The following is a 9,321-nucleotide window of genomic DNA, read 5'->3' as shown; positions in this document are numbered from 1 at the left end:
ATGGTGGTATAGTGGTGGGAGTAGCTGCTTTCCACGCAGGTGGTATGGGTTCGATGCCCGGCTATTGCATTTAGAACCTTATCGGCGGCCTCTTGTATTTTAAAACGAGTGAACAAAACAGGGCGAACGCAACATTCGCCAGTAATAGAGATACTTTTGTTTTCATTTTCTCTTCGGACGTAATTAGTTTTCACTGAAAAATTAGTTAAATAGAAAAAAAAAACAAATCACTGGCCTCATAAATGAATTCAGAGACAAAGATACAAAGTAAAAGTTCAGGAACAAATTTCAGCTCACACACTGTGCTCTGTCCAATCCTGGTACTGATGAAGTTAATATATGCACGTTACTGAGGTGGTTACATTAGTGCAGCAAATAAGCAGCTGCGGTGGCCGAGTGGTTAAGGCGTTGGATTCGAAATCTAATGGGGGTTTCCCGCGCAGGTTCGAACCCTGCTCGCAGCGATTATGGTTGGAAATGTTTCTTTCAGGCACGTACGAAGTCGCCAATTTTTTCCCCAATTACGTCGGGGACCTGGGGTGGAGGGTGATGCATGCAGCAGTTCCGCACAACCGTCGGATTCACTGGTTCACGAGCTCCGAAGACTGCCCTTTCTGCGGCCTTGTGGAGTCCGTGGACCATGTCTATGTTGTGTGGCTTAGGCTGCACTCACTTTATGTTTTCCTAAAGAACCTTTTATTGATGTTTTGTTTGCACTTCAGTCCCACCCTCCTGATCTATGGACACCCGGTGCGGAGAGGGGAGGGTCGGGATGGCGACCTCCTCGTGAACCTGCTCCTGGGCCTGGCGAAACGCGCCATTTACCGGTCCAGGCAGCGGGCGATCGAGGGGGCCGTCCATCCTGACTGTCTTCCCCTCTACCGCGGCTCCGTTCGCGGCCAGGTGTCCCTGGAGAGGGAGCATGCGGTGTCCACAGGCGGGGTTGACGCCTTCCGCGCCCGCTGGGCACCGCAGGGGTTGGGGTGCATTATCGACCCGAATAATCATATTTTAATTTGATGTTTTTAAGTTTCCTTTGTACTTTGATTTCTGTTCGGGCTGTTCCCCCTCCTTTTTGGGGAGCTGCCCTTTTACTTTGTCCTGACTTAATTTGAGTTTGTTTATTTGGTTTGACCTAAAAAGAGGGCAACATCACTCAGCCAGAAGAGTAATGGATCAATCTCGTTCTCTATGATGGTGGTGGAAGCAGATACGATCAATGATCACACAGAAATAGTTGATCCATAATAGCTGCAGTGTGTCTGATCTACCGGACACCCTGCAATAAGTCACCATGTTTCTTTGGAAAGCAGCGTCCTCCCTGTGACATGTACCGTCGAGAGGGACGAGAGTATCAGCACAGTGGAAACAGCACCACGTTAAAGACATAGTTCATCATTATTTGGACAAATTTCAACATTGCTTCTTAACCACTGGATTAAAACATGGAATTTCGTTCCCAAAATCACCATGAATTGATCAGGTGAAGTTTCCATCCTTTCCGATTGTATTAGATACATATTGTTTCATATGTTTCTTTCTGTGTCTCCGATTGTTTGTGTTTGCCTGTTGGCACCTGTGGCAATTTAACATGTTCAACTTACCGCTCATTCTGTCCATATCAACCTTACATAAGACAAAAATTATAGCATTTGTGTGATCTTGCGCTGCCTCAAAAATACTGTGTCAGAATATTAACTCATTCGTGGTCGATACGTATTACTGAATTTAGCATGAATATTTCTCTTCTGGCTTCAAAGCACCGTTGAGGGCAGGAGACATTAAATGACAAAGGAGTTGCTGGGATGAGGCTGAGATAAATGCACTCGTGCTGAAACTACAAATGTGCGTAAAATTCCAAGAAATGTACAAAATTGGGACAGAGATTACAATCTCAAAGAAATGCAACAATTTCAAAGAAGAATCATATAATCCCTGCAGTGCAGAAGGAGGCCGTTTCGCCCATCAAGCCTGCAGAGAGAACAACCCACCCAGTTCCTATCCCCGTAACCCCATGTATTTACCTTGCTTGTCCCCCTGACACGAAGGGACAATTATAACATGGCCAATCAACCTAAGGCACACATCTTTGGAGTTTGGGGGGAAACAGCAGCACCCAAAGGAAAACGACGAGGACACAGCAAGAACATGCAAACTGCACACAGACAGTCACCTGAGGCTGGAATTGAACCCGGGGCGCTGGCGCACTGAGGCAACAGTGTGCCCCCCAAACAGTGTGCCCACCTTCCTGCCTTAAGTTTGATTTTTGGTTTAATTTATTGTTGTTACCTGTATTAGTATCTTGTGAAAAATATTGTTTCTTGTATGCCATGCAGACAACGTATACCAATCATAGAAAAGGAAAGGAGAATGTAGTAGTCCAGTCATGGCTAGGATGTAGAAAAAGATTAGTTGAATGTAAGGTAGGTCTATTCAAGAGTTTGATGGCAGCAGGAAAGAAGGTATTCCTGAGTGAGTTGATACGTGATCACAGACTTTTGCATCTTTTTTCCAACGGAAAGTCGAAGAGAGTATGTCGGGGGTTTGTGTGATCCTTGATTATGCTGGCTGCATTTCTGAGGCAGCGGGATGTGTAGACAGAGTCAATGGATGGGAGACTGGTGTGTGTGATGGACTGGGCTTCGTTCATGACCCTTTGTAGTTGCTTCCAGTCTTGGTTAGAGAAGGAGCCTCTGATGCGACCGGAAATAATGTGTTCTGTGGTGCATCTGTAAAGGTTGCTGAGAGTCGGAGTGGACATGCAGAATTTTTTAGCCTGCTGAGAAAATAGAAGCGTTGGGGGGCTTGCCGTTGGCCTGAAGGGACCAGGACAGGTTGTTGGTAATCTGCACACCTAAAAACTTGAAGCTCTTGACCAAAAGAAAATGGCAGATTGATAACGGCAGAAAATAAAGGGACAAAATAGAAAGCCTGTGATTGCGTAGAGTACAAGAGAGATGAAATGCAGGAACTGGTGGTGCAAGGCTACCATGAATAGAAAGAGAACAAGTGAAGATATCAAAATAGTGCGTTCAGGAATTGTGCACTGAGCTTCATTGGAACATGAGAGAAGACGAAGGACAGAGAGATCAGAGTGAAAACAAGTGAAGAATTAAAAAGATAGTGGGCCAGAATTCTGAGCAGAAGTGGAGCCACAATTTTGGACTGAATGGAGAAATCCCAGAGGGTTAGTAATCGATCTTTGTTTGGTCTCCACAGTCCAGAGCAGAGCATGACGTAAACAGCAAATACGATTAATTTGGGAGAATAAATTGGCCTTTCATCTGGAAGGAATGTTAGAAGCGTTGGACATTGAGTACATTCGATCGGGGGTGGGGGGGGGGGGGGGGGCGGGGAGGCGGAATTGCTTTAATTGATAGGACATGGGCGAAGGTGTAAAGAGGAAAATCTCCACTCAGAAAATTGAAAGGACTGCAGAGGGGAGTGGATTTCTCGTGGTGGCAACAATCTAGAGTTGGCAGAAATAACAAAGGATGATGCATTGAATGAGAAGAATATTGGGGAAGATGGTAAAGTGAAGTTTGTTTATTTATTAGTGTCCCAAGTAGGCAGACATTAACACTGCAATGAAGTTACGGTGAAAGTCCCCTAGTCGCTGCACTTCAGCACCTGTTTGAGTACACTGAGGGAGAATTTAGCATGGCCAATGCACCTAACCAGCATATCTTTCGGGCTGTTGGAGGAAACTGGAGCACCCAGAAGAAATTCATGCAGCCATAGAGAGAGTGTACTAACTTCAAACAGATAGTGACCTAAGCCAGCAATCGAACCCAGGTTCCTGGCGCTGTAAGGCAGCGGTGCTAATCATTGCACCACTGTGTCGCCGTGATGAAAAGGGGAAAACTTTCATAGTTTTAGACGGGAAGGGATGAGGGTGAAAACATGGAAGTGGGACATAAAAGCTTGAAATCCCTGTCAACCTCAGTGAGAGCAGATCATCTGGTGAGGAAACAGGAAAATGGATTAGAATTGTTGCTGTGATAAGTTCCATATTCCTTCCTCACTGTTCAGATCCCTAAACACAAATTCCACATGTAAGATTGATTTCTATATTTCTTTTTTTGAACATGTTATTTTGCTTATCAAGCTGTCTGCCATGTTGGGCAGATTATTTATTTATGTATTATTTATTATTTGATTTATTATTGACATATGTATTAACATACAGTGAAAAATATTGTTTCTTGCGTGCTATACAGACAAAACATACCGTTCATAGAGAAGGAAACGAGAGAGTGCAGAATGTCGTGTTACAGTCGTCGCTTGGGTGTGGAGAAAGATCAACTTAATGCAAGGTAAGCCCACTCAAAAGGTTGATGGCAGCAGGGAAGAAGCTGTTCTTGAGTTGGTTGGTACTTGACCTCAGACTTCTGTATCTTTTTTTCGACGGAAGAAGATGGAATCGTCCAGGGTCCTGGGGTCCTTAATTATGCTGGCTGCTTTGCCGAGGCAGCGGGAAGTGCAGACAGAGCCAATGGATGGGAGGCTGGTTTGCGTGTTGGATTGGGCTATATTCATGACCTTTTGTAGTTCCTTGCGGTCTTGGGCAGGGCAGGAGCCAGACCAAGCTGAGATATAACCAGAAATAATGATTTATTTGGTGCATCTGTAAAAGGTGGTGCGAGTCGTAGGTGACATGCCAAATTTCCTTCGTCTTCTGAGAAAGTAGAGGCATTGGTGCGCTTTCTTAACTGTAGTGTCGGCATGGGTGGACCAGGACAGGTTGTTGGTGATCTGGACACCTAAAAACTTGAAGCTCTCGATCCTTTCTACTTCGTCTCCGTTGATGTAGACATGTGCATGTTCTCCTTTACGCTTCCTGAAATAGATGACGATCTCTCATTTTGTTGACATTGAGGGAGAGATTATTGTTGCCGCACCAGTTCACCAGATTCTCTCTCTCATTCCTGTACTCTGTCTTATCATTGTTTGAGATCAGGCCCACTACGGAAGTGTCGTCAGCAAACTTGAAAATCGAATTGGAGGGGAATTTCGCCACACAATCATAGGCGTATAAGGTGTATAGTAGGGGGCTGAGAACACAGCCCTGTGGGGCACCGGTTCTGAGGGTGATCGTGGAGAAGTTATTATTGTCTATCCTTTGTTATTGTGGTCTGTAAGTTCGGAAGTTCAGGATCCAGTCACAGAGGAAGTGACTGCTTCGTGAAACTCTTCTGTTCAGTTAATAAACATCACTCGGATTTCACAGTCTCCTGTCATTTCAATTTTCAACCTTGCTTTATACTGATCTTTCCATCTCAGCCTCCTGCAATATTCCAATGAAGCTTAATGTAATTTCCAGGAACAGAAACTCATCTCTCAATGAAACATTTTACAGCCTTCCAGACGCAGCACCGAGTCAAACAATTTCAGACATTAAACTCAGCTCCATTTTTCTTCCAAAATTTATTTGCAGGTTTTGGTTTTTACCCTCTTGTTTACTCTTGTTTTTGTTTTCACTTCCTTCTCAACACAAACTTGGTTTCTTTACCTCCCGTTTAGACTTACCCCACCAAATGTTTTGTCATTGAAGCATTGCTGTAATTCACCGTGTTTAGATGCAACAAGAGAACAGTTCACTCTCGAATCAGTGATGAGCGACGAATGAGAATTTATTAATGTTCTGACAGAAAATGAACATCTCCACCTTCTCCCTGTAACCCTGTACATTTGTCTTGTTCATGTAACAGCCTAATTCTTTTTAGAATGCTTCAATTGAACTTACCTCCATCACACTCTCCGGCAGTGCATTCCTCATATTAAGCATTCACTGTGTGAGAAAGGTTCTGTTTGTGTTTCTATTCCATCCTTTGCTAATGGTGTTACATCTGCTTTCTCATCATTGATCATTCCAAGATTAGTTACAGTTTGTCCCTATCCACTCCATCCAGACGATTCATGACATTTAATACCTCCATTAAATCTCCTTCAATTTTCACTTCTGCAAGGAGAACAATTCCAAAGTCTTTGATCCACTTCATTCGTGAAGTTCCTCAGTCACAAACAATCTCATGAACCTTTTATGCACTCTCTCCACCTAAAGTGGCTTCCAAAACAGGCTGCAATACTCCAGCTGGATGTTTTAGTGTCTTACACCTTTTGAACATAACCTCCTTGCTCTTGTGCTCTATGACCCTGTTAATAAAGGGTAGAATTCAATATGCTTTATTAAACGTATCTTAACCTGTCCTGACCTGCTCAGTGACATATATACATGCACAACCAGTTCCGTCTGCTCCTGCACCTCATTTGGAGTTGTACCCTTTAATTTATTTTGTCTCTATAATCTTCTCATCAGAATGAATCCCTTCAAAATTCTCTGCTTTAAATTCCACTGGCCTCTTTTCCATTCATTCGAACAACTTGGCTATGTCTTTTTTGAAGATTTGCACGATCCTCCTCACATTTCGCAACACTTCTAAGTTTCACATTATCCACAAATTCAGGAACTCTGCCCTGTACAACGTTACCCAAATCACTAATATATGCTGATGCATTTTCACAGTATTTCTAGCTTGTGTGCATATACACGTGATTCACTGCAGATTGAGGCATTTAACGAGAGAAATGAAGCGAATGTAAATATCTGTCTGCAAACTCCACGTAAAAGTCACAAATGCATTGGTGTTGATTTCAAGAGATTTTATTATCAGTATTAACAGAGGATGATTTTGATCCATCAACTTCTGGGTTGTGGGCCCAGCACGATTCCGCTGTGCCACTCTGCTACAGCACTCTGAACTAATGCTGCCCATTAATATAGCCAGAGAAATATTCATTTCTGTATTGTTATTTAACCCCAACACCAGTGTATCGTCCATAGTTGACCCTGAAAATGTGATGTGAGCTTCCCCCTTGAACCGCTGCAGTCCCTGAGGCGTAGGTACTGCCACAGTGCTCGTAACCTAATCGTGTTCGGGAGGTTGTTCCAGGATTTTGCGACAGTGAACGTACGGTGACATTTTTCCAAGCCAGGACGGTGAGTGCCTTGGAGGGCAACTTCTAGGTGCTGGTGTTCCCATGTATCTGCTGCCACTGACCTTCTAGACGGTAGCAGTCGTGGGTTTGATTGTGCTGTCCAAGAAGAGTAGATGAAGAAAAACTGTTCCCATTGGCAGAGTGGAGAAGGATGTTTTTTTAATGTGCTGAGAGATTAGGACCTGGAATGCACTGCCTGAGCGTGTGGCAGAGACAGCATCAAATCAGGATTGTCAGGGGAAAGAATTAGCACCTGAAGAGAAATGATTTGCAGGTTTATGATACAATGTTTGGGAAAGGGACGAGATGAGTTGTTCTTGTTCAGGACAGCACACAGACAAAGGGTGTAATGGTCTCTCTCTCTCTCTCTTTTGTATCTATTCTAAGATTCAACAGGTGCTGGACGTATTCTGTCTCCGGTACAACATAAGTGTGTGATATTCATTCTAAATCCAGCTGAGACACTTTGCAAATCTGTACTCATTCTACCCGGAAGATATCGAATTAAAATTGGGCCTTTTGATGCACTTAGTACATGATTCCGCACGATCCTCTGCTCAAATTTTTAATGTAACATCATCTGCTTATCTCTGAATTCCATTCTCCATCGTCTCATTACCTAGATTTCCCTTCAATACAGCTGAACTAATCGAGTCAACTGCTCCAGCCTATACCAAGTTCCAAATTATACCGACTGCATGGGAAAGTACATTAATATTGAATTCTCTATTGGATTTAATGCTGATATCCAATCAGTAATTCCTGTTTGATCTGACTCTGCAACACTGACAATTCATGGAGGTATCTTCCGCTCTGTTTCAGTTCTGGGTTGCGGCCAGTAGATGTCAGCACACTCTGGCAGACTAAAGTTTATGCTGTGGAGATGTTTGTGAACAGAACTCCCACTCACCTGCCGAAGGAGCAGCGCCCCGAAAGCTAGTGGCGTTTGCTACCAAATACACCTGTTGGACTTTAACCTGGTGTTGTTAGACTCCTGACTGAAGTTTAGACATTGTCTGTTGTGACCCTATCAGTTGCCTAAATTTCAGCCTGCCGACAGTGTGCCGACATCTACTGGCCGCAACCCAGAACTGCAACAGAGCGGAAGAGATTTACATGAGTTGTCCCTGTTGCAGAGGCAGATCAAACAGGAATTAATGATTGGATGTCAGCATTAAATCCCACAGAGAATTCAATATTAATGTACTTTCCCATGTAGTCGGTTTAATTTGGAACTTGTTATATTGAATGATATTGAACCTGGGCCGGAGGAATTTAGGAATACTAAATGCATTGGCCTTATCATTTCCAAATCTATCAATACGCTGCTTTCCCCTGTATTCACCACTTCAATTCCGAAAAATCAGCAAAGGCTATGCTTTTTAAGTGAAAATGTTAGTACCGGCAGGCATTTTATTTTGAACCAAGTGGCATTTTGAATCATTGCTGTTTAGCATAGTTGGAATTTCATTAAGCAACAGCTTAATTATTAGTGCAAACCTATTAAAACATCGGACACAGTAAACTTTACTTACCTTTGATTGGGGATGGTATATAGAGAGAAACTTTATTTTCTTGATTTATATTACTGATCTATATCTAGGTGTATAGGTTTCAATCTCAAAATTTGCCAATGATGGAAGACTTGGAATATAATGAACTTGAGTGAGAATGATATTGCACGACTTCAAGAAGATATAGACAGGCATTTGGAATGGGCAGACACATGGCACATGACATTTAATTTGAGGATTTTCACAGTAATTTCATTGCAGTGTTAATGTCAGCCTACTTGTGACTAATAAATAAACTTTAATTTATGTAACAAGTGTGAAGTGATACATTGAAGTCCGAAGGTCGATGAGAGGTGATATCCTCTTCCTAATCCATGTTGCAACTTTACCATGATGTGGAGATGCCGGCGTTGGACTGGGGTAAACAAAGTAAGAAGTTTCACAACACCAGTGTAAAGTCGAACAGGTTTATTTGGGAGCAAAAGCCACACAAGCTTTCGGAGCCCCAAGCCACTTCTTCAGGTGAGGCACCTTTACCTTACCAAGATTCCAGAGTTTATTTACCCATCTCAAAACTCAGAACAACTTTCCATGATGCAAAACTTGAAAATATTATGCACCGAATGAAGGAGGAAATTGATCGTCGTCAAGAAGGTATAAACTGGGTGACGGAATGGGGCAATTACGTGACAGATACAATTTAATGAATGTAAACAAGTATGAGGTGATACATTTCGTTCAGAAGGTCGAGGAAAGGTGATATGAAATAAAGAGTATACCTTTACCTGTCCTAATCGCGATTGAACCT

The 9,321-nt window shown here is 43.0% G+C and overlaps 1 non-coding gene across 1 annotated transcript; it reads left to right on the top strand.

The window, feature by feature from the left end:
- Nucleotides 1–382: 382 nt before the first annotated feature.
- trnas-cga (transfer RNA serine (anticodon CGA)) lies at nt 383–464 on the top strand. The gene has a single exon. It is a non-coding gene; the product is annotated as a tRNA-Ser (tRNA).
- The last annotated feature ends 8,857 nt before the right edge of the window (nt 465–9,321 follow it).

This window comes from Mustelus asterias, unplaced genomic scaffold (genome assembly GCF_964213995.1).
Source record: "Mustelus asterias unplaced genomic scaffold, sMusAst1.hap1.1 HAP1_SCAFFOLD_124, whole genome shotgun sequence".
Classification (NCBI taxonomy): Eukaryota; Metazoa; Chordata; class Chondrichthyes; order Carcharhiniformes; family Triakidae; genus Mustelus; species Mustelus asterias.
Note: the sequence above shows the minus strand (reverse complement) of the source record. Positions and strands in the feature narration are given on the sequence as shown.